This window comes from Bubalus bubalis, chromosome 2, assembly GCF_019923935.1.
Source record: "Bubalus bubalis isolate 160015118507 breed Murrah chromosome 2, NDDB_SH_1, whole genome shotgun sequence".
Classification (NCBI taxonomy): Eukaryota; Metazoa; Chordata; class Mammalia; order Artiodactyla; family Bovidae; genus Bubalus; species Bubalus bubalis.
This window is the reverse complement of record NC_059158.1, coordinates 1,155,973-1,180,163: the sequence shown is the minus strand read 5'-3', so window position 1 is coordinate 1,180,163 and position 24,191 is coordinate 1,155,973. Positions and strand designations below refer to the sequence as shown.

Genomic DNA, 24,191 nt, shown 5'->3' with positions numbered 1-24,191 from the left:
CAATTGTGTTCTTCTTATCTTCTGCCTGGGACACCCTAGTCTTCTGTCCGTCAGGAGACGTTAGGCTGAAACACCGAGCCGTCATCCGTGGGCGGCCGGAAGTCAAGTGGTTCCTTTCACGAGAGACACCCAGAATCAGTCTGGGCCATTTGGTCACAGGGCTTGGCCACAGAAGATACACACCCAAGTGGTAATTGCCTTTCGAGTCTGTCTGTGAATTGACTGAGTTTTTGGAAACTGTCCACTTTTCTGATTTCTTTAATTGTCAAATCAGGAGGCAAAACATCATTGTCTTTTTTCTGCTTTCTCATCTCCTTTTGTATTTTGTCTTTAAATACAATTATTGAGAAACAGTAGAGATTAACCTGGTTATACGTAACCGCTCAATGGGTGATATCACATCCCCTATGGTTTGAATCATCTGCGTTCTATCACACTGGGCACGTGAAGTCTCACTTAAAGAAGTCAGTCCGTTTCTTTAAGTTGCCAGCATTTATGGACAACTTGTGCCAGTGTTGTGGGAGGACCTGGGGATGAGCATCCTTTCAGGAAGAGCTTCCCCTCTGGTTTGGGAAAGTACTTAAAAAATAAAGCGTGGTTACATACATTATGCATTGAAAAAAATAAAGAAATGCTGTCAGAATTCATTAGTCTCTTTAAGTTTTTCTATCAGGTTGAGCATGTGAAATAGGTAAAAAGCTCTAGGTAAACCATGGACTGCATTTCGTTTGGTTCAACCTATTACAGTGTTCTTTGGAATCACCGGTTTGGTCTAAGCGAAACTTCTAAAAGAATTTAAAAAAATTTTGTTTTCTTTTTGTGTCTTCTCAATAGGAAGCTTTTATCTAACTTGCCTTTAGCCAGATAAAGCTCAACACAAGATTAGGTTTGGCCAGGAGCTCGGGTCCTTAGTGATAAATAGTTTGAAAAATTCTGTTTTCACTCTGATTGTTCATGTAATTATGTCTCAGTGTGTGCTCTTATCGACACGTTGTTACTCAAATACTATAAACTTAGAATTAGTTGTAAGAACAGGTTTTGAGTGGCACCAGACAGGGAATATCTGCATGTTGAGTGGCCCAAGTTTAGGTGGAAAGAAGGCTTCACTGCATTTGAGTTGGAAGCAGAGCAGGGGCATACTTGTGGTCATCGACTTTCTTTCCTACCCTGCGCGCCAAGATCAGAGTTATAGAGCCTAACCACTTCCCAGGACCTTAATTTAATTTTGAGGATAAGAGTGCTTTTCAGACATTGTTTTTGTGTGTTAGTTAATGAAAGTCATTAACAGAAATCTGAACAGAACATTTATTTAATGTGTCATTTTGATATTGAATAGAATTTCTGAAATAGACATTAAAGATTTCTCAAGTAGGATCATTGTTGGTATTCACAGCCATTTTCCTTTTAAGTCCGGAAAAACTGTGCAGTGGGCCAACATCTCAGAGGAAAGACTAAATATTCCGTATGATTTATATCCACTTTTGTCTCTCAAATCTACCATAAATATCAAAGCCTTTTCTTTGAATTTTTAGTAAATGTGATTATGACTTGGACTTGTAGGTGTCATCAGGAAGAACAGAGAGTACTTACATATGAGGACATAGAAGCAGCCTGACTAAATACTTTCTTACTTTTTATAAAAAAGTGATGAACGAGGCAGGAAGTCTCTGTCATCACATTCTTCCCCAGCCCACTCTTCTTGCCTCAGAATACAGGTTTTGTTGCATCTTTTAAGAATATTTTAATGCATAAGCCTATACATATCCTTTAGAATTTGCATGAATGTTGTATTCTGCATAGAAGTCTGCCACATGCTGGACTAGACATTCTTGTTTAAGTACGAATGTACAACTGGGTAAAGAGCATGCTGTGGACGTCTCCTTTTGATCTGTATCTATTGCATTTTGCGCAGGGGTCAGTGTCATTGCATATGTATGTCTTATCTATTTATAGGTATGCTTTATGTTAATTACCTGTTCATAGCTGTGTCTTTTTTCATGCTGAATGATTTTTCTTCTCAGACATGTTCTTTCTATGTGGGGACTGTAGCTCTTTTTGTCATGTTGAAGATAACTTCCCCCTTCCATTTTCTCATTTGCCTTATAACTATTTGGCTTTTTTTTGGCCCTAAAGATATTTTTAATTTTTCTCTAGTCAGTCATCAGTCATTTCCTCTATGATCTGGGTATTGTGTCTTGTTAAATATGGTCCTTGCTCTGAAGTTATAAATACATTTATCCATTCTAGTGTATTTAAGATTTTGTTTGTCAGCTTTGTTGGGCTTGGAATATAGTTCAGTATCAGGACAGAGGCAGGGCTGTATCTTTATTTTTTTCCTAAAGCACTGGTTTCTCCATCTTCTGCACATTGGTTGCAGCGTGCTCACCGGGCCTGGCCTGCCTCTGGGGCTGCATTGAGGTTCTGAGTGCGTCACGATGTCTCTCTCCTTCATTATGTTTTCATGATGTGTGACTTTCATGACCAACATGAGTCAATCCCTGCTAATCTTTTTCAGGATTTCCAGTTTATTCTCGCATGTTTGTTTGACTCTAGCATATAATTTTGTCACTTTCTGTCCCAAACCCAATAATCTGGCATTGAATCGAATTTAAGGTTAATTAGGGTGTAGTGGATATCTTCATAATGTTGAATCTTCTAATCCAAGAATAAAGATCGTCCTTTACTATTTTAAAATACCTCTTTTTATACATCTTTGATGTGTTTAAAGTTTTTTTTATATGATTCCTGTTATTAATAATATCTTATTAGCTCTATTTTTAGGTGTTCAACTTTCCTTGCTAGTATAAATAGAATATTTTCCCTCAGTATAATTTTATTGTTTATTAATTGGAAAGCTCTTGATTTTGATTAATAATTTTGTAACCAGGTAATTTAATAGATGCTTGTTTTTAAGTATACAGTTGCATCATCTGCAAAATGACCATTTTTGTGTTCTTTCTCATCTAATTGCATTCACTAATAGCAGGAAGAAATTCTTCTGAATTTAAATACTTTCCACATTGACCAATAAAATATTTGGAGTGAATTTAGTTTGAGTATAAATAGACTTTTAAGGATGTTAAAAGGCTTGAATTTAGTTTTCTATCTAATAAAGGGTATTCGCACACTGTTTATAAGCAAGTGAAGTCGAGTATAAGGAGATGACAGTGTGGGCCTGGGCATTTCTCCGTAGCCCTGACGCTCTCATGTCAGAGGAGGGTCTGTGTTTATGACGGCGGCCTCTCAGCTTGTGTGCGGCCCATCAGTGTGGTGGACTTTACGGCAACACGCAGATTAGCAAATGCCAGTGTAGAGCAGTGTTTCTGAAAACCACTGGTAAGATAACATGAAATATTTTGAGTGCATTTTAAATGAATAGTCGTAAGATTGTTTGACCTTTTGGGGAACAAAGTGTTTACTCCATTTGTAATGTGTGTTTTCATGGTTGATGTTTGTTTAGAACGGTATCAAAGACAAAACAAAATGATCCAGAGAAAAAAGTAAATTAGTACATAAATGTCATAAAACTCTCTTAAAGAGTGAGAGAGATTGAAACTTGGAAAATAAAATTTTTTATATTAACATTGTACATATCTATTTTGAGATCAGGAGAAGTTTTCTATGCATTTTGTTAGTAACAGTGCTTATTAAATAATAATAGTAAGAGTAATAATCCTGAAGATCACGGGGTAGGTACTGCAGAAACATCCAGTGCATTGAATGGCATTTTGTTTTAATTATTGTGCATTATTGATCTGAAACAATTGCTTCTTTTAGGTGAAAAATAATATCAGAGATTATTTTCGAGGTCAGTTTCTAATTTTGTAGATGAGAAAGCTAAAACCAAACCCGTGGTTTCCCCAGGACAGTGTAATAAATGACAAAGCCTGTTGGGTGCTGGGGTCCCTGTCCTGGAATTCCAGGGCGATGGCTTTGTGTTAGTGAGAGAAGCAGTCTCTCAGCTGCCGGCTCCCTCTTGGTGAGACGGGGTTTACTTCTTGTCTGTCTGGATCATGTCTTCATCCTGGTCACTTCCTAGTGCTGTTCGTCTCTGTGCACCGACTCCTCAAAGGAACGTCACTGACCAGTGTTGGTCCTTCCCCAGTGCTGCATCCTGGGTGGGACAAGCATTTTCTGGTAGAAGTAATAAAATGCACACCGTAACCAAGCATCCTGTATCATGGCAATTTTAGCCATAAGACTGTCTTGTTATTAATTAAAAAAAAAGAAATTTCAGGACTAAATCTACATAACAAGCCAACATGGAGGGGCTTCTAAGTATTTTTTTCTTGTTTCCAAGATGTATGAGGTACTTTTAAGACACTTAGGGGAAAAAAAAAAAAACAAGAAGGAAAAAAGGAAGAAAAAAACTCCCAACCTGAAAGGCCTGGGCTCAGTGAACGCACACGGCCTGGGCTGGGGTGTGCTTGTGCCCGTCTGCCCACAGCTTGTAAAGTGGGTTAAATATAGCCTCAGCTGGTTCTAGGGAACAGCAAATAGGAAGAGAAGGGAAAGCTGGAGGCGTGCTGGTGAAAAACACTCCAAAGTAATTTATTTTGACGCTTCTTAAAGGCGTCTTTGTCGGCGTGCTTTTAAGCAGTGCTCTGTGACCTTGAGTCCAAGCAGGGCCGCAGAGCCGGCTGGGCCCCCGCCTGGCCTGTGAGCTCGGGACAGCCGCCCCTCCACTCTGCCGCGCTTCTTCCCTCCCTTCTCTTTTAAGGGACCTGCATTCAGGTGCGACACACCCCTTAGTCCCTACGTGCACGTTCATCGCTCGTCAGTCCATCAGAGTTCTGTACTGTCCACCTGTTAGGTTTCCAAAGAGCAGGAGGCGTGCAGATGACCCCGATCTCAGTAGCAGGTTAATACGTGAGAAGGGAACCCATCTCGTCCTTATTCGCCTTTTAATGGCGCCCACTAAACGGATGGTTTCTTCCAGCCAAACTACTGGCACTCCAGTGATCCTTCCTAGCTAATAGGAAAATCATTGTCTACCTTTTCCCTCTTACTTTCTCCCTGGTAAAGCCTGTCCTTCCTAAGCTGTCTGAGGCAGCCTTGGATAAGCAGGAAAGCAGTTTCCATTTGTTTTCGTCTCTGTTTCATTGTCAAGGTCTCGGTTTCCTCCCTGGTGGGGTGATCGAAGTACTTGACCTCTGAGGCCGTCTCCACCTCTGATTAGTAACTCATGACCTTGTCGACGGTGCTCTGGGAGCCCAGCCAGGCGGTGGTACCTCCGCGGATGCACCTGAGGGCTTCCAGAGGAATCCACAGGAGCTGTCTCTCCCTTCTCTCCTGTGGGTTCCTGGACCCGCTGTGTCCCCCTGGGCGCCGTCTCTCCCCCAGAACTGGTGGGACCCGGGTCCCCGAGAACCCCTGCCGCCCCTGCCTCAGGTGTGGGCAGGCGCCCAGGCTGGCGTTGATGCCCGGCTGCCCGACTTATGACTCCCAAGTGCGTGCCGAGTCCCTGAATAGATCCATTAACTGGAGGTTTTCACACACTCGCTGAGTCACACCAGCCTTTCATTTACTTTGGATCAGCCCTGTTAGCTGGGAACTGAAGGTTTTACTGCTCGAGAAATGCTTTTGAAACGTTATTTACCCTGTTGCTCACTCAACATCTGACAAAAATGTGAAAGTGCTTCCAGGAATAGTAAAAATGTGTTTCCAAATGCTGGACTGGAACAGGGGGCTTAGTTGTACCGTGTGGGGGCCCCGCTTTGAGAACATCTAACATGCCACCTTTCGAGAGGCTTCACACAGGCGTCTTTTAAGAAGGGATACTCCTAACATATTTTAAATGTGAGTCAATATATAAATATTTTGTTAAGACATCTTGTCAGCAACACATCTATTTCATTATGCATAACATCTAAGGACTTTTAGTTTCTAAGTTGCTAAATTATCTAGTATGCTCAGGGGAATTTTTCTGCAGCATTTTACTAGGCTTGGAGATATCTCTGTATTCTCTTGAGGACCTTAAGAAAAGCCCCATTTTGTAGCGTGATCTGCACTGTAAGCAAGAGTTGAGCCTCTGTGGAAAGTCCCAGCCTGGTGCTGCTGTCCCTCGGTGGGTGGTGATGGCCGCGGAGATGTGTTCCGGGCGGAGCCACGCTGATAACGCGGGGGCTCCAGAGTGAGGACCGGGCACCGTGCAAGGGTCTCCAGTGTCCGAATGCCAGACGAGAGAGAATTAACTCAGGGCTTCAAACTTACAGCAGTCTGAATCTGGGTCTTTCCTCCCCGCTTTGGAATATTATCAAAATATCTTAAACTGTTGGACCGAGTCACTGGAAAGTGTAGGCTCAGAATCGCCTGCCTCCTTCTCAGCTGTAGCCCACGTCACATGGCTCTGAAATGAGGGGCTTTGAACGTGTGTGTGGGGTTGGTTTCATGTCTCGGTGGAGTCTGCTGGGCCAGAGGTTAAGGATTTCTCTCTTGATTGTCTTCGTGCTTTGTGTCAGAGCGTCACTGGTCAGCTTTTTGGCCAACTGGTAATGTTTTTTAGGTTTTGTCAAAACTGAATAGCTTTCTGATTGTTTTATTTTTATTCTTTGCTCCAAAATACTATCTTTGGCGAACATATCAAAAGACTATAGAGACTTCCCTGGTGGTCCAGTGGTTAAGAATTCGCCTTCCACTGCAGGGGAAGCGGGTTCAATCTCTGGTCTGGAAACTAAGATCCCATGTGCTGGGGTGCGTGTGTGCAACTAGAAAGTCCGAGCAACATGACAAAAGATCCTTCATGTTGCAACGAGGACCCAACACAGCCAAATAAATGAATATTTTGAAAACTAGTCTATCAATTTTTTAAAAATTAAAAGACCGTAGACATTCTGAATTTAAGAATGAACAGAATAAGCTTCAGTCAGAATGGACTCCTGCCTGCTCCTGCCTTGTGGTCCTGCAGCCCCGGTCCCTGGTACAGGGTCAGCAGTGACTCCGTCCTTCGCATCTTCATACCCTGCACCAGGGGTCTTCTTCTTCATCTCACTTTGTTAAGTTCCTTGACATCTTGCAGAGGCTGGCCCCGAATTCATCGTCATGAATTCGCCTGTCTGCTTCTACCCGACAAGGTCACCTTCCTGGATATAGACGTTTAGAAGGTAGGTCACATGCTCTGTGTGAACAGCGCTGCCATAGAAGGTTCTCTGAGGAGGAGGATGGCTGGGTGCTCAGCCCTTCTGGGACCTGCTGTCCAGGTGAAGAGGAAAATCACACATCCGCGTCGTAAAGATAGCTTCCCCCCGCCACCCACCTCCCCCCTGCCTTGCTCGGGAGGTGGTTGAGAAGCAGGTCTGAGTGTCAAAGTTAGGGAAGAAGTCACTCCCAGCAGAACACCCGAAGGAGCCGTGAAGCCTGGCTTCATCTGATATTATCATGGAACCCTCGCTCTTCAAGAGCCACAAGGACCATTTGTGATGATATAATTTAATCACGTCTCGTCTTCTCCTGCCCTGAATCACCTGCTGGACACGTCCGTCCGCTGTGACTGCCTGGAGCTCAGAATGTCTGAGACGGAGCATCACCTGTCCCCCTTAACCAGCCCACCCAGTATGCACCCTTCCTCTGGGCAGCTGAAAACTCTTCCTCTCTTCTGCCCTCTAACTGCCCACTCTGCCCCTCCCTTACGTGGTCATCATCACCACCCATGTTTGGGGACTCACCCCCTTTCCTGGACTCGGGTGGTTTTCTACTTGTCTCCCTCCTTAGCTGCTCTCCCAGCTCCTGGTCGGCCCTGCTCACCCCTGCGGGCCCCGAGGCACTGCCGCCACAGACGTGAAGTTACTGATTTAAGTTATATGGGGGCTTCCCAGGTGGCTCCATTGGTAAAGAACCCACCTGCCAATGCAGGAGACACTGGAGACATGGGCTTGATCCCTGGATTGGAAAGATCCCCTGGGGGAGGAAATGGCAACCCTCTCCAGCAGTCTTGCCTGGAGAATCCCATGGACAGAGGAGCCTGGTGGGCTACAGTCCATGGGGTCACAAAGAGTCAGTCATGACTGAGCAACTGAGCACACACACACACACACAATGTACAGACCATGACTGGGTCTTGGATTAAAAAAATAAACCGTTATTAAAACATTTTGAGGGCAAAGTTGCCCTAGGATGAGATGGCTGGATGGCATCACTGACTCGATGGACATGAGTTTGAGCAAACTCCAGGAGTCGGTGACGGGCAGGGAAGCCTGTGGTCCGTGGGGTCCCAAAGAGTCGGACACGACTGAGCGACTGAACTGATTAACTGGGAAAGTTAGGAATTGACTACGTTAACCGTGCTGAGGTCAGAGAAGAGCTTCCAGGCCCCTGGGAACCTCGAGCCGAGGAAGCTCGCGAAGGGCGGAGTGCCGCTCTGTCACTGAGGCTGCAGCGTGCTCCCACGCGGGTCTCCTGCCAACAGCAGAGTGAGTGCAGGCACGTGCAAGACAGAGATGAGACAGATGTGAAAACCCGTCAACAGGTGAGTCTGCATGCAAGGTTAATGGGTGTTTCATCACTTTTTTGTAGGTGTAAAACTTTTCGGGATCACAAGTTGGGGAACTCCTGGTGATCCCTGCAGGGCCAGGATGAGAGCGCTGGGGCAGGTGGTGCCCTGGGAGCTGGTCTCGGTGGCACCGGCTCCCTGTCCCACGTCTGCTGTTCGTCCCCGGTCCCGTCACACGGCATCGCAGGTCGGGGGTCTATTTTCTCCCTGCTCCAGATGTCTGGGGTCGAGTCATCCACACAGTGGCCCCTTCTTCAGGCCTGGCAGGTGGACCAGCCCAGCCTCCCCTCCTGGCTGGACGGTGGACCGGCCCCGGCCTCCCCTCCGGGCTGGACGGTGGACCGGCTCCCACCTCCCCTCTGACCTGGCAGGTGGACCGGCCCCGGCCTCCCCTCTGGGCTGGACGGTGGACCGGCTCCCGCCTCCCACCTCCCCTCTGGCCTGGCGGGTGGACCGGCCCGGCCTCCCCTCCGGGCTGGTGCTGTCCTTAGTTGGTATTTTGGCTTATGCAGTGTCAGCTTGGTCTTTGCTTCCGTCTTCACATGGTGTCTCCCTGTGTCTCCGCGTCCAAACTCCCCTCTTTGTCAGGATCCTGGTCACATCAGAACCTGTTGTTTCCGTTGTGAAGTCGCATCCGACTCTGTGACCCCACGGACTCTAGCCTGCCAGGCTCCTCTGTCCATGGGATTTCCCAGGCAATAATACTGGAGTGGGCTGCCATTTCCTTCTCCAGTGGAGCTTCCTGATGCAGGGACTGAACCCGTGTCTCCTGCATTGTGGGCAGATTCTTTTACCACTGAGCCACCTGGGAAGCCCTCATATCAGAATGAAGTGAAGTGAAGTGAAGTGAAGTGAAGCCGCTCAGTCGTGTTCAACTCTTTGAGACCCCCCCAACTCTTAGCCTACCGGGCTCCTCCATCCTTGGGATTTTCCAGGCAAGAATACTGGAGTGGGTTGCCATTTCCTTCTCCAGGGGAACTTCCCGATCCAGGGATCGAACCCGGGTCTCCTGCATTGTAGGCAGACGCTTTACTGCCTGAGCTACAACCGTCTCACCCTTATGGCAGAAAGTGAAGAGGAACTAAAAAGCCTCCTGATGAAAGTGAAAGAGGAAAGTGAAAAGGTTGGCTTAAAGCTCAACATTCAGAAAACTAAGGTCATGGCATCTGGTCCCATCACTTCATGGGAAATAGATGGGGAAACAGTGGAAACAGTGTCAGACTTTATTTTTTTGAGCTCCAAAATCACTGCAGATGGTGATTTCAGCCATGAAATTAAAAGACTCTTACTCCTTGGAAGGAAAGTTATGACTAACCTAGATAGCATATTGAAAAGCAGAGACATTACTTTGCCAACAAAGGTCCATCCAGTCAAGGCTATGGTTTCTCCAGTGGTCATGTATGGATGTGAGAGCTGGACTGTGAAGAAAGCTGAGTGCTGAAGAATTGATGCTTTTGAACTGTGGTGTTGGAGAAGACTCTTGAGAGTCCCTTGGACTGCAAGGAGATCCAACCAGTCCATTCTAAAGGAGATCAATCCTGGGTGTTCTTTGGAAGGAATGATGCTAAAGTTGAAACTCCAATACTTTGGCCACCTCGTGTGAAGAGTTGACTCATTGGAAAAGACTCTGATGCTGGGAGGGATTGGGGGCAGGAGGAGAAGGGGTCGACAGAGGATGAGATGGCTGGATGGAATCACCGACTCGATGGATGTGAGTTTGAGTGAACTCTGGGAGTTGGTGATGGACAGGGAGGCCTGGCATGCTGCGATTCATGGGGTCACAAAGAGTTGTGAGCAACTGAGCAACTGAACTGAACTGAACTGATTCTAATATGATGTCATCTTAATTAATTTCATCCGCAATGACCCTATTTCAAATAAGGTCGCAAATAACTCAGTTATTCAAATTCAAATAATTTCTGAGGCCCTGGGAATTAGGGCTTCAACAGATGAATTTTCAGGGGACAATGTTCAACTCATAACAGGTCCTATTTTTAGACTGATGTTACGCTTTTAGTAAATAGTCCCTTTGGGTATGCGCATGAACTTTCTCGCCCCTTTGTCTCAAGACCTAGAGACAGAAACATGCAGTTGAAAGTGGCTCGTGGTAAACATGCCATGAAGGTTCCATAGAAGGTCTTTGTTAGGTGCTGTAGTTTGCCTCCGCCTTGTAACAGAACACACGTGCCCGTTGTTGGGCACTGACCTGTTTGACTCTGCTGCCAAGTGGGTGCCTGAGCCTGAGACCAGTGGGACCTGCGTTTGTGCTCTAGGAGCGCAGGGGAGAAGGGGAGAGGGAGTCGGAGACGGAGAGCCGGAGCAGAGACAGACAGAGACAGACACACGGAGATGGAGACAGAGAACGCAACCAGAGCTACACCCAGACGCCCTGGCCTGTAATTAGCTTTCACAGGAGGTGCCAAGTGGACACTTGGAGCTCGCGGTGCCTGGTGTGTGGCCGCTGGGCCCTGTGGTCAGCTGGCTGGTGAATGGAGAAGCGGCCCCTGCCTACCTGGCCATCTTCCCCTCCCGTCCAGTGGCCTCCTCAGCCTTGGGACCTTTGTCAGCTCACAGGAGGGTGTTGCGTGGTGTTCATTTTCCCCTCCTCCCTCTCTTCCTGCCTTTTCTGAGTTTGTTTTCAGCTGCAGGTCACGTCAGCAGTTCTCCGAAGGCGGGTGCACAGTGGGTTCCCGCCTGTGGGCACAGGACCTGGGTGGGCTCTGGTGGGTTAGTGCCGAGCTTATGGCTTACTGAAGACTTGGAATCTGACCCCTCGCTTGGCAGTGTTTTTCTCGCAGTGATTATCCCAGCTGCACGTGCGGCTGTGACAGAGGCCTGGGACCAGCTCGGGGCCTGGGGCCTGAGCGTCCGGGAAGCTGTGGCTTTTCTGGGCCCACTTCCTCCCCAGTGTGGGCCTTCTCCTCCCCTGAGGGCTGCCGGTTCCGAGAGAGTCTCTGAAGGGCAGGGGGCTTCCTGTGGGTTCTGGCCCCCTCCCCGGGGTACTAAGGTGCTGGCTTGTATGGAATCCTCACGTGCCTTCTTTTCTGTTTTGTGTTAGTTTTTGACTTACTTTCAGGCACTGCTATTTTGTTCCCTGTGGGATATTTTCTTGGAAACCACGCTCCTTTGCTCCTTCTGTGCCGTGTCTCACTTGCCACCTTCCAGAGCCACCTCAGCTGGCCGGTGTCCCTCCCGAGACCCGGGCCGCTGCCTGGAGGTGGTGGGGTCACTGGGGTGGCTGAGGGGAGCCTGCTGTACCGTCACATGGGGCATTTCCGAAGCCACGTTTTCTGCCACTGTGACATCACCAGAATCCAGGCTTGGGTCCTCCCAGGGTAAATTCCAGCGTTTCTCAGAACCCTGCAGTGGTTCTGTGCGGTTTGTTCGTGTACAGTCCAGACTTAGCTGCCTGAATTATGCGCCTTCCGGAATTCGTGTTGGGTCTGGATTTTCCCAGGCTTTGTCAGGGACCCCCAGTGTGTCCTTATACCGGACACACATTGAAAAATGCAACCGAGAAGATCCTGAAAAACAGAAGGGCGTGGTTGCATGCAGGCTGAGCCCCGTTGCTGTTGGCGAGGGAGGGCACAGCATCGAGATGAACACGGCCAACAGCGGGCACCTGCAGAAGCTGCCCCGTCGGAGTCCGGGAGCCTGTCCTCTCCCTGTGTCTGGGAGGGGCTGGGCGGGGATGCATGCCCTCGCCTGCAGGGCCTCGGAGCCAGTGACTGCAGAGACGGCTGCTGGCTGGGTGGAGGTGCGTGCTTTTCAATGTGCGATGTCCCCCCAAAGTGCTTTTTGGCCCCTCCTCTGAGTGGCAGGACCTTCACGCATAACAGCACCACCCAGCAAGTAAGCAAGGGATGTCCTTGTCCACACAGTGGTGTCCTACGGTGACCGGCCCGCAGGCCGCGTGCCCGCTGAGATCAGCCTGTCCTGGTGACTGGGAGGTGTGCCGCTCTTGCCTGTCCTCGCCTCGCCAGGACGCCCTTACCCCCCGAGCGTCATCTTGGGTCATTTGATGACGGGCAGCTTTCTGGGTAGACACTGACACACTCCGTGACGCCTGCGTGTGTGGGCTCGACTTCCGTCATCTTCCAGTGGTTCTAGGTCCCACGAGCCCCAGCTCTCGCCCTGTGTGTGTCTTCTGTTATTTGCAGTGTCTCCAGCTTCCTGGGGACTCCATGCTTGCAGAGCAGATCTGCAATGCCCCAGGGCTCCCCAGGTCACATTTCTGTCACGGCTGTACCTGTGACAGGAAGAGTCTCACCTGACTGTGCCACGTGCTTTTATCCCTGAAAGAAATCAGGTTAAAAAGAGCGAGAATGTTTGCAAATCGCTGAACTCTACTTACCACCAGTGGTGACATTGAAGTAACGGCCTCATAACTGAATGTGCAGTAAAATGGAAACCGAGACAGCCATCAATGTATGTGTCTCCTTTCTTATTCTCATGACCTTTTCAAAGCCGGTAAATAAAAGGACACTTGTTTTTTCTTCCTCCATTAGGCAGGGCACAAATTATAAAAAGAAATGCACGAGGAAATGTTAATAAATCAGGTAAATACTAAAATTTAATAATGCTTCTCTGTTCAGTACTACTTTTTTTTTTCTTCCAAATTTGAAGTTTTCATTAAGCATGGCCTTGAACACTGGACAAAGTGAGGCTCTGTTTTGGGTAGAGTACCTGCACAAAGTCGTTTCCTCCGTAAATCACTTGGGTGATTGGAGCTGTGCAAGTATGTGCTTTGCAAAGAAACAGCCTTTAGTTGTGTGGACCGTCACTCTGAGCGATAACAAGAAAAGGAAGAGGAAAGAGAAACTGTTTTCCATTTTTGTACAGTTTTAATGTATGTGCATATTTATTACAAAGAGATTATTTTAAGCATGAAGTTTACCTGTAATTTATTATTAACCTTTCTACAGATCTGAACCAATCTTTATCGATGTATCTGGAGCCCTGAGTTATGAAGACTTTGTTAGAATATTGTTCTAAACTTGAAAGAGGCTACTCACAGCGGCCTGAACTGGCCTGTTAGGCAGACCTTTCAGGTGATTTTGATGGGGATATGCTTCTTGTATTTCCTGGGTTTTCTCCCACCTTGATTTTGTGCTGGAGTGTGGTGATGGATTTCTGCAGAGCACCATGCTGTCCAGCACAGATGACGTCCTGGGGAAGTGCCTCTTGTTCAGTCGCTAAGCCGTGTCCGACTCTGTGACAGCATGGCCTGCAGCACGCCAGGCTTCTCTGTCCTTCACTAGGCAGAGTTTTCTCAGACTCATGTCCATGGAGTCGGTGAAGCCACCCATCCATCTCATCGTCTGCCGTCCCCTTCTCCTCCTGCCTTCAGTCTTTGTCAGCATCGGGATCTTTTCAGTGAGTCAGTTCTTCCCATCAGTGGCCAAAGTACTGGAGCTTCAGCTTCAGCAGCAGTCCTTCCAATCAATATTCAGGGTTGATTTCCTTTAGGGTGGACTGGTTTGAGTGTTTCTTGGCCTTCCTTTGACCCCTCCCTGCCTCTGCCTGGGACTCCTGCGTCTCCTGGCACCAACAGAGGAGACCGTCACAGCTGCACAGCTTACCTGGCTCCCCGTCCACGTGCGAGCTGGAGGTCCGAGCCAGTGTGGGCGTCTGGTCCTATCTCGCTCAGGAAGTGCCTGGCTTCCCAGATACTCTCAGGACTGGAGCGAGGGACTGAGGCCCTGGTTTCCTCTCTGTCCTCTGTTCCCTGACACCCATGGCCCGGTGAGGGTTTGATATTCACTAGTCTGTGACACTTTGCTTTGTTAACAAGTTCTGTAGAGACCGGATTTTATGTCCCAACATCTGTGGGCCCGTCCTTGCCGAGGGATTGACCCTATTTAGTGAAGCAGGTGCCACACACATCATTTGTCACAAGTCTCTGCAGTGTGATCCTTTCTCTGCTTTCTAGCTGGGGTCTCCTGCATGTGGCGGGGGCTCAGTTCACTTCAGTTTGCTCACCTGTAAAATGGATATAATACTAGTGTCAACTGCACAGGTTGTTGTGAAAACATAAAGTTGGAGGCCGTGCAGCACTGGGAGCACGGCTGCGTGGCCTGCGTGCTGAGTAGGTGCTCCCGCTGCTGCTGGTACCAGTGTTGCTCTCACTTGCAGTCACACCAGGGCGCATGAGGACCTCTGCTTCCCCGGGAAGGGCGGGAAGTTCAGCACGAGCTTCACGGTGGGAGACAGAAAAGGCACAGGGTTCAGACCAAAGGGGCTTATGTTTTACACGGGAGGGGAGGTGGGCAGGAGGTGGGCAGCCAGCTCCCACGGGATGCATCCATGCATCACACAGGTGCCACATCCACCCACGCACGTGTGTGCTGAGTGCCTCTAGACGTGCTTCTGGGGCTTTGTACGCAGTTCTGGGGCTGTGCTGCACTGCGTGAGTTGTCCTTCTTCTAACCGTGTGATTAGAAGTGATCCTTCTGTGCCTTATTAGTGGCTCTTCCCTCTAAGCCCACTTTTCTTACAACAGTTCCCTAAATGTTGTAGCCTCTGGAGTCCGAGGTGCTGCCGAGTGCTGCGTTGTGTCGATGCTCCTGGGGTTCAGGGTTTTGTGTTTTCATTCTTTGCTCATTAAACCAAGAGTTTACAATAATCATTTGCAGTTTGAAAGGAATGAATTTTAAACCAGTTATCATGGGGGTTCGTTCTACCACTAAAAATCTCTGCTCACCTATTTCCAAATATTTTTTGAGTGTCTTTTATTGGAGATAGAAATTAGGTTTTATATATGTTCTCGATGCTTAGAGAAACAAACTAATTGAGGAAATACAGCCTACTAGAAAAATGTATAAGAAATATTAAAGGTAAGAATAAATAATTTCTGGAAGAAATAGGGCACACAGTCATAAACACAAAAACCTTGTAAATCTTAATATTATCCTAATCAAAAAATGGAAAGAAACACATCATTTTTTAACATATCAAGCTGAAAATAAAATATTTTCTAAAATTAACTTTTTAGATAATTTCTTTGCTCTATGGTATTTTATAATAAGTTTACCATTAGACACAGGACTTAATATTAGAATCTTTTGAAACTGAACGTTAATTTGAAATTAGCATAACAAAATTTTGAGAATGCTTGTGGGAAAGAACTGAAGATGGAGTGATGTTAGGCTGACCGTGGCGGGGGATGTCCAGCCTCTTTCTGAAAGGCTGCCCATAGTCAAGGCTGTGGTTTTTCCAGTGGTCACGTATGGATGTGAGAGTTGGATTGTGAAGAAAGCTGAGCACCGAAGAATTGATGCTTTTGAACTGTAGTGTTGGAGAAGACTCTTGAGAGTCTGTTGGACTGCAAGGAGGTCCAACCAGTCCATTCTAAAGGAGATTGGTCCTGGGTGTTCTTTGGAAGGACTGATGCTAAAGCTGAAACTCCCGTACTTTGGCCTCCTCATGCGAAGAGTTGACTCATTGGAAAAGACTCTGATGCTGGGAGGGATTGGGGGCAGGAGGAGAAGGGGACGACAGAGGATGAGATGGCTGGATGGCATCACTGACTCGATGGACGTGAGTCTGGGTGAACTCCGGGGGCTGGTGATGGACAGGGAGGCCTGGCGTGCTGCGCTTCATGGGGTCGCAGAGGCGGACACGCCTGAGCGGCTGACCTGAGCCTCCCGGCTCCTGGCTTCCTGGGAGGCCCTGGAGCAGCAGCGGGGCCAGTGTCACCATGCACGTATGATGTGCGTGTGAGGCGTGTGGCACGCGTGTGTGCATGAGGTGTGCAGTGTGTGTGGCGTGTGTGTATCAGGCATGTCCGTGTGAGGTGTGCACGTGTGAATTGTGCTTTTGTGAGCTGTGTGTGCAGCGGCACTTACCCAGCAGAGGGTCCATGTCAGAGAGGAGTGTTCCTCATTCTTGGTTGTGCAGCGACCGCTGATCACTTGTCTCTGAAAATGAATGTTGCACAGTCGTGTCCGACCCTTTTTGACCCCATGGACTGTAGCCCACCAGGCTCCTCTGTCCATGGGATTCTCTAGGCCATTCCCTTCTCCAGGGGATCTTCCCCACCCAGGGATCGAACCCGGGTCTCCTTTACCCGGCAGATTCTTTACCATCTGAGCCATCAGGGATACCATTTCTCTCTGCTGCTGCTGCTGCTGCTGCTGCTAAGTCACTTCAGTCGTGTCCAACTCTTTGTGACCCCATAGACGGCAGCCCACCAGGCTCCCCCGTCCCTGGGATTCTCCAGGCAAGAACACTGGAGTGGGTTGCCATTTCCTTCTCCAATGCTCGAAAGTGAAAAGTGAAAGTGAAGTCGCTCAATCGTGTACGACTCTCAGTGACCCCATGGACTGCAGCTTACCAGGCTCCTCTGTCCCTGGGATTCTCCAGGTAAGAACACTGGAGTGGGTTGCCATTTCCTTCTCCAATGCAGGAAGGTGAAAAGTGAAAGTGAAGTCGCTCAGTCGTGTCCAACTCTTAGCAACCCCATGGAGTGCAGCCTCCCAGGCTCCTCTGCCCATGGGATTTTCCAGGCAAGAGTACTGGAGTGGGGTGCCATGGCCTTCTCCCCCACTTCTCTGTACGAGGAGGTAAATCATGGAGTGAGAATCTGCCCTTTGGCGACCTCAGCTTTTGTGGGGAAATAATTTTCAACTCTAAAGACTGCAGGAGTGGGATTATTTGTATGTTTTATGTACTGACGGTGTCCTGAGTCCTGTTGACCCGTCTGACAGTTTGTATTTGCCCTCCTAACCCTTGTGGGCTCTGTCTTGCTCTTCCCTCTGCTTCTCAGCTGTAGGCATCAGTCCAGTATCTTCATTTTAGTTCTTTTTACAATACCTTTTAGTGGAAAATTCTGAGATCTGAGATTCTGGATATCTATTTTTTTTCTTTTCTCTCTTTCCTTTTTTCTCCTCTTTTTGTAACATTCTGCTACTTCCTAACTGTGGGACTGGACACTGAACATTTAGCGTTTTCAGTCTCCATTTCCTGACATGTGAAATGAGACAGTGGGATTAATTAATCCCTTTGGGCTTTTGAAATCTGTGTTTTTGATGGAGGTTTTGTCCAGTGATTTGTGTTGCAGCCATGTGCCTGGTGAAAATGCTTTCCCTGGACATTCTGCCTCTGGATTTCTCGCACTGCCAGAGCTCATCTTCCCAAGGGCAGTTCTCGCTGCAGTTCACAGCAGCATCTTCTGTTCACCTGGGAGGTGTCTGTGCTTCTGTCGCTGGAGGTACAGATGACTTTGCTATTGTAACTGCGGTTAGCTGAAAATGCTTGTTGTAGAGTGATTAGCACATCTAGACATGCTGTAGAGTGACTGGAACACCTAGACTTCCTGTAGAGTGCTTTGCACACCTAGACTCGCTGTAGAGTGCTTTGCACACCTAGAGTCGCTGTAGAGCGTTTTGCACACGTAGAGTCGCTGTAGAGCGACTGGCACACCTAGGGTTAAAGCACATGGCAGGCAGCGTTGGTGAGGCTCTTTTCTTGCAGGAGGGGTGTTTTACTTCTTGGTGTTCCAGCTGATGTAAACAAGGGAGTTCCATTTTATCAGTGGTCTGTTCTTCACCCAATTCCGCTTGTCTTCCTCTGTGTGAAGAAGCTTCCTGCAATGCCTGGCAGAAATGTATGGTCTGATTCAGGTGCATTTCAGAGGGGCCAGGTGCTCAGGCTGCATCTGAGACAGCATTGTTCTCATTCATCCTCTGGGCTAGAAGAGGGTCCATGTTTGAAAAGAGAGGAGAAATGGCCCCTCCTCTCTGCGGGAAGGTGGGTGTCCAGGCACGTTCGTGTGTGGTCATGGGTGGGCATGAGGTTCTTCAGGGCTATTTCAGCGTTCTTTGGACATCAGGAGAATGGGGGACCTTCCTCCACTTCCTTCAGCTTTTCATAGATGTGAAATTTTAGATAATTTTTATCCTACAATCAAAATACGATTCAGTTAACTTCTAGAGTTGCTGTGAATTTTATGGGTTTATATCTGGAACAATCCACGGAGGTGAAGGACAGAACTACTCAGGGACACAGCTGCGGCCCCAGGCACCGAAATCTGCCTGTTTTGGATTCTAGACCGTGGCTCTGGCCCCTGGGCTTTACAGCCCAGAACGCACATCCACTACCAACCCAAGTCCACCTCCAAACAGCACTGTGGCACTTCCCCAGAGGCTCTGGTGCCCACCTGAGGCCCTGCGTCCTGCCCAGTCCTCCGAGCTCCAGGTGGTCCTGAAGTTATGGGACCTCTGCGTTTGGGTCGCTTGGGTAAAACAAGAAGCACCATTGCCCTGTCATGATGGCAAAGCAACAAAAGCAATTTGATTTACCAATGAATGCATTTTGGAGTTTTTATTACCGTGTTGGGTTTTGACATGGGCTGGTGGGTCCCAGGGGTGGACCGTGTTTTCTGGGTGGCAGTGCTGGGAGCCCCGGGCTCTAGTCCTGCCTCCCCTCTCACGGTGGGGACCAGGTGGGCAGCTGACCTCCAGCTGCCTCCGTAGCTCACAGGCCAAGTGGCTGCTTGCCCTCCAGGGGTGTTCCTGCGAGAATAAGATAGAAAATACTTCTGTGTTTTGAAAACGTCAAAGCCGCAGTGCTTGCTTCAAGCTGTATGGCCTTTACTGTGGAAGGAGGTCCTGTTAGCAGATGTGTGCGAAGCCAGATGCCAAGAGTCACAGTTGGAGTGTCAGCTCTCCAGTGAAAACGTTTCTGTGACGAGGACTGAGCCCAGGCTAGAGCCTGTCCCAGGTCAGTGTGCTTGTGGTGAGTGAGCTGGGCTCTTAGTCCCTTAGCCCCTCGGATTTGCAGAGTCGGGTGTCCGGTTGCGGCGCTGGCTGCGGCCTCGGGGGCGTGACGGGTCAGTCTTCCACCCGTCCTGCTGGAGGGGCTTTGGCGCAGGGTCGGGGGCTGGGGGAGGCCGGGGCCTGGGGCCCTGCAGCTCCGTTCCCACACTGTGTTGCTGGCCCTATCGCTCAGGAGGCCTGGCAAGGAAGTGGGGAGGAAGCGGGTGCCACCGCTGTGCAGAATGTTCCAGGCGGCTGGAAAGTCTGAGGAGGGCCCAGTGAGAAGAACAAGACCTATTGACAGCGTCCAGTCCCGGCAGGCCTGCGTCGCATCAGCGTCCGGATAATCACAGCTCGCCCCTCCCCCAGGGTCTCACCGCTGCCTTTTTTCTTTTTTAAAACATTCTGGGCAACTGTGGTGAAGTACAGTGCATTTTAACTTTTTATTCCAAGAGAAACAAAAAGTGTGCAAAGCATCGTGTGGAGCACTTCAGAGTGGCAACAGCACAGACAAGAAGACACGTCTCTCCAGGGCGGTCTGACCGGCTGTGGTGCTGCCATAGATGCTTCTCTGTTAGGCTATTTTCTGATTGATTGATTGATAAGGCTTTGGGGTCCTGTCGATCAGCCTGGCTTGTCGGAGTGCGCATTGTTCAGCAGTCTTGTCTGATTTACTTTGCATGTTGCGTGTGTGAAACCAAGCAGCCGTGTGTATATCATGAGAGGGAGAGGAAAAGGAATATGCCAGACCATCTCTTTTCTTCTCCACATGAGTCTATATACAGGAATATTTATGTCAAGGAGTCAGAAGAAAATTTGCTGCATGTTTCAATGAACCACAAAATGTGTCCCTGGTACCCTTGCCGAGCGGTCCTGCCTGAGCCTGTCCTGACTTCTGTGCTAAAGCGTGAACACCCTTGAGGCAACTGCGCCATTTCCAGGACCCGCAGGGTGTCTCCAGTCCCAGATTTTGAGTCCAGCAATGGTAGGAATAAAGCCCACTTCATTTTTCTTATTCCTGGAGTATCTGATAGACACCTTTGAAGCTCAAAAGGATATTTTAAGATTTTTTCAAACTTAGGAAACCAAAGAAAACCCAAGTGCGCCCAACCAGATTTGCGCACAGAGCCCCAGCAGTTGTGAAGCCTGGATGGGTGAGGGGCCTGCCTGGGCTGGGAGCAGAAGCGCAGCTACGGGCTGGCTGTGCAGCGCCCGGTCAGCCTGGCGGGGCTGGGGGGGTCTGCACCATCGCTGTCTCTGGAACCGTGATTTTGTGCCGTGCGGCTTGTTAGTGCTTCGGTTAGATGACTCTCGTACCTTCTTTCCCTGAAAGTGGCACATAAAATACACAGACCCCTCTCCTTACTTAAGCATTTATAAAAGAATTTTAGAAAATAAGTTGGGAGGGGATTCCCTGGCGGCTCAGTGGTGAAGAATCTGCCTGCCCACGCAGGAGACATGGGTTCGATCCTGATCTGGGAAGATCCCATGTGCCGTGGAGCAGCTTAGCTCGTGCAGCACAGCTACTGAGCCTGAGCTCTGGAGCTCAGGAGCCTCAACGAGAGAAGACGCCACAAGGAGAAGGCCCACAGTGCAACTGGAGAAGGGCCCCCGCCTGTCACAGCTAGAGAAGGGCCTGGCAGCAATGGAGGCCATCACAGCCTAAATAAATAAAATTTAAAAAATAAAACGGAAAACAAGTTGCGAATCTCTGTGTTTAGTCCAACACCTTGATTGTAGAGAAAGCATGACTTAAGATGCATACAAATGAAGCTCTGAATATTCTATATAAAATAAGTGCACTCCTTCTGTTGAGATCCATTCATGTGTGCCTGCAGGGATGATATAGACCTGATCACGTCTACTGCCCCCACCTCCACCCCACCTCAAAACTCCTAAACCCTTTCTCGTGCCTTTCCAGACCCTTGGGTTCGAAGTCTGGGGGGCCTCTTCTCCATGTGCTGGCTTTTCCCAGGGATGTCAGCACCCCGTATTCTCGGCCCCCTCCCCGTCCTCGCCCTGCTCTCTCCCCAGCCCCCGTAGCTCCTCTCATCCCTCCCCCAGTGACCCCCACCCCCGATTTTGTCAGAGTCCTGTTTTATGTCCCAGCAGCACCAAGGCCTTCTGCGAGGCCCATGCGTTCTGTGTTTTCACACGGCTTACAAGTGGCCAAACCTGAACCAGATCCACCAGACTCTGAAGCCGAACGTTCTGCCCATTGCCCCCAGTGTCCCTGGACCTCAGTCACTCTCCCTGTGCGGGTAGGGATGCCAGCGCCCCCCCCGCCTCGTCCCCACCGTGGGCTCAGATGAGCTCCCGCCTGTGGAAAGGCCCGGAGGACAGCAGAGCAGTGCGTGGTGTTCACATCGGATGTCGTCTGAACCGTTTTTCTTGTCGGTTGCTGTGGGCCTTGTTTACGTCCACAGAGCCCCTGAAAGGCTGTTCTCAAACCTCGGTCATGGCTGCGGTGGGTCTGACGTTGTCCCTCTTCCTTGTCTTCCAGGACGGCTCCTACCTGGCCGAGTTCCTGCTGGAGAAGGGCTACGAGGTGAGTCTCCGAGCTGGTGGAATCCCGCGGCCTGCGCGGCCTCCTGCTTCCTCTGCTTCCTCTGTGCGTGTTTTCCACGGAAACTCTGATAAGGAGGCAGGGGCGGAATGAGCCCCCGGGCCTGTCCCCGCGCCAGCCCATTGTGCAGTTTATCTGCTGGCGAACGCGGGCGGCCCCCCTCCCTGCTCCTGGCTCTGCACGCTCCCCACATTCTCAGATAAACCAGCAGCCACCATGCCCTTCTCGGGTGACTTTATGAGGTCGTGGCTGCACAAAAAAGCCCCACTCCCAGTGAAGTCCCTTGATTTGCACCGAGCAGTAGCAGCTACGCTGCCCTCCAGGCTGAGCGGCAGAGCTGACCTCGGGGCGCTGGCTTTCCAGCCCTTGGCCGGTGGGTTGGGGAGGCTGGTGCAGCAGCTGTGTTTGCTGCCCTTGCCCTCATCTTCCTTTCCTGCTGCTTCTCCTCCTTCCAAGTTTACTGCTTTCCCCAGTACAAACGAGAGTTTTATGTATGAAATGGGTGTAGCTCTGTGTGTGCACCTTACCCTTTTTAAGAACGGTGTTTGGATATGCGCCTCTCTAGAGACTTGTGCTCTGCAGTGAACAGAATCCCAAGCAGCGGCCCCCATGTTCCCCCTGATGCGGGGGTGTTTGCATGAATAACATGGGGTGCCACATTTTTCCAGTGGCAGGTGTGCTGTTTAAAAAATGTGCATGCACATGGACCAGTGGAAAAACAATAGCAAGGGATCTGGCAGCTGAGCACCAGCAGGATTGAAAGAAAAGGAATGTAGTTTTGGGTTTTTTTTTTTTACTGTAACTCATAATTTTTGAGAACTTTGACTCTTAGACTTTAATTAGGAGCAGATATGATTTAACCTTCTGTGCCCTTATCAAATAATAACTAGTTCTTCATCTTGTAATGCCATCAAGATAGGTAAAATGTAGTTATAGAAATATACACACATGTTCATATACATGGATTCCTGTAATAATTGGGTGATCAATATGTATTCTGCAAAGCAGAGCATTTTAGAGTTATGTTATATATGGTATCATTAGAGAAGGAAATGGCAACCCCCTTGGAACAGGCCAACTCCAGTATTCTTGCCTGGAGAATCCCATGGACAGGGGAGCCTGGCAGGCTACAGTCCATGGGGTCACACAGAGTCAGACACGAGTGAGCACGCACACACACCCACACACACGAGTGGTCATAAAGAGAGCAGATCTAGCCTGTGTTCATTATTTACAGAACGTCTGCAGGTGTCATCCTGTGATGAGAAAAGCCAATAATTCTCAGGTTTTGTAGAAAATCTCCCTTTAACCTTTATGGATTTAATTCTACACATGGTTAAAATGCAGAGGGCAATTTGCCCCTTGTAGTGTGCCAGCCAACTTGGAGCAGGGGGTGAGCAGGCAGGGTGCTTCCGAGGCAGCCCTTGGCCATCCCCACGCAGGACTGTGTCCTTATCCTTTGCCAGCTCCACGGCCTCTCGGAGACTTAGGAACTGCGTACCTGTGTCCCCCAGATCATGGTGAAGAGCAGGTGAGATGCATGTGGGCATCAGTGCAGAGGAGCCCAGGGGCCCCGGGGGCTGACCCTCATAGGAGAGGCAGGGGGTGCAGCTCGGTGCTGACCAGCCGAGGGACGCAGACTTTGCAGGAGGCCCTTAGTCCCGCCTGTCACTTTCACCAGGGAAGGGCGGGTGTGTGATGTTGCCCAAGCCCTAGCCCTGCACCTGCTTCTTTTCATAGCGAGGGAAAAGGAAACCAGAGGAGGGAAGCTTCCTGTGAAGATACCTCTGGTTGCAGCTGCCTTCCTGGTATCGTCGTTAGCAGATAAGCCAACAATATGCTTTTGTACCTCTTTGTGCAAAAATACAGAGAGAAACCAGAAAAATGAAGGACACAGTCAAACCCTTTAAAAGCTGTATTTGGGAGTATGTGGACAACCTATGTTGCTCCACTCGGTGACAGGGGCACAGGGACTCAGACAATTAACAGAGGACAGGTGAGCGCGGTGTCCCTGCCTGAGAGAGAAGAGCTGGCGTGGGCTGTGCAGGCCCTGGGGGCTGTCTGCTAGGACCAGCTCCCGATCGTCGGTTCCTCAGCTGTGGGTCCTTCCTTCTGAGTTGCTGGAAATCCTCGAGGCCTCGGTGCAAAGAGACCAAGCTTTCCGTGGCTTTCACTCTGCAACGCTGGCTGTTGGCCTAATGGCCACGTCTGCCCTCCATAGGCCAACGTGCTGGCCGCGTGGTCTCAGCAGCACCCTGGCCTGCGGATGGGAGTCACGGTCGGAGGGGCTGTGAGGGTGCTGTGCTTTCACTCACAGAGGACAGTGTGTGCGCGGGCATGGCCCGTGTGAGCGCGGTTACACTGCCTGTATATGTGCCGG

General features: G+C 49.4%; 1 protein-coding gene and 1 long non-coding RNA gene across 2 annotated transcripts in view; both read left to right on the top strand.

The window, feature by feature from the left end:
* Window positions 1-23,669, top strand: part of LOC123464777 — a 44,427-nt gene extending 20,758 nt beyond the window's left edge. Inside the window, exon 2 of the long non-coding RNA XR_006639829.1 lies at window positions 21,749-23,669. This is a non-coding gene — a long non-coding RNA (uncharacterized LOC123464777). The remainder of the gene's footprint in view (window positions 1-21,748) is intronic.
* GMDS (GDP-mannose 4,6-dehydratase) overlaps window positions 1-24,191 on the top strand; it is a 411,761-nt gene that overhangs the window by 68,272 nt on the left and 319,298 nt on the right. The gene's annotated exons all lie outside the window — the stretch shown is intronic.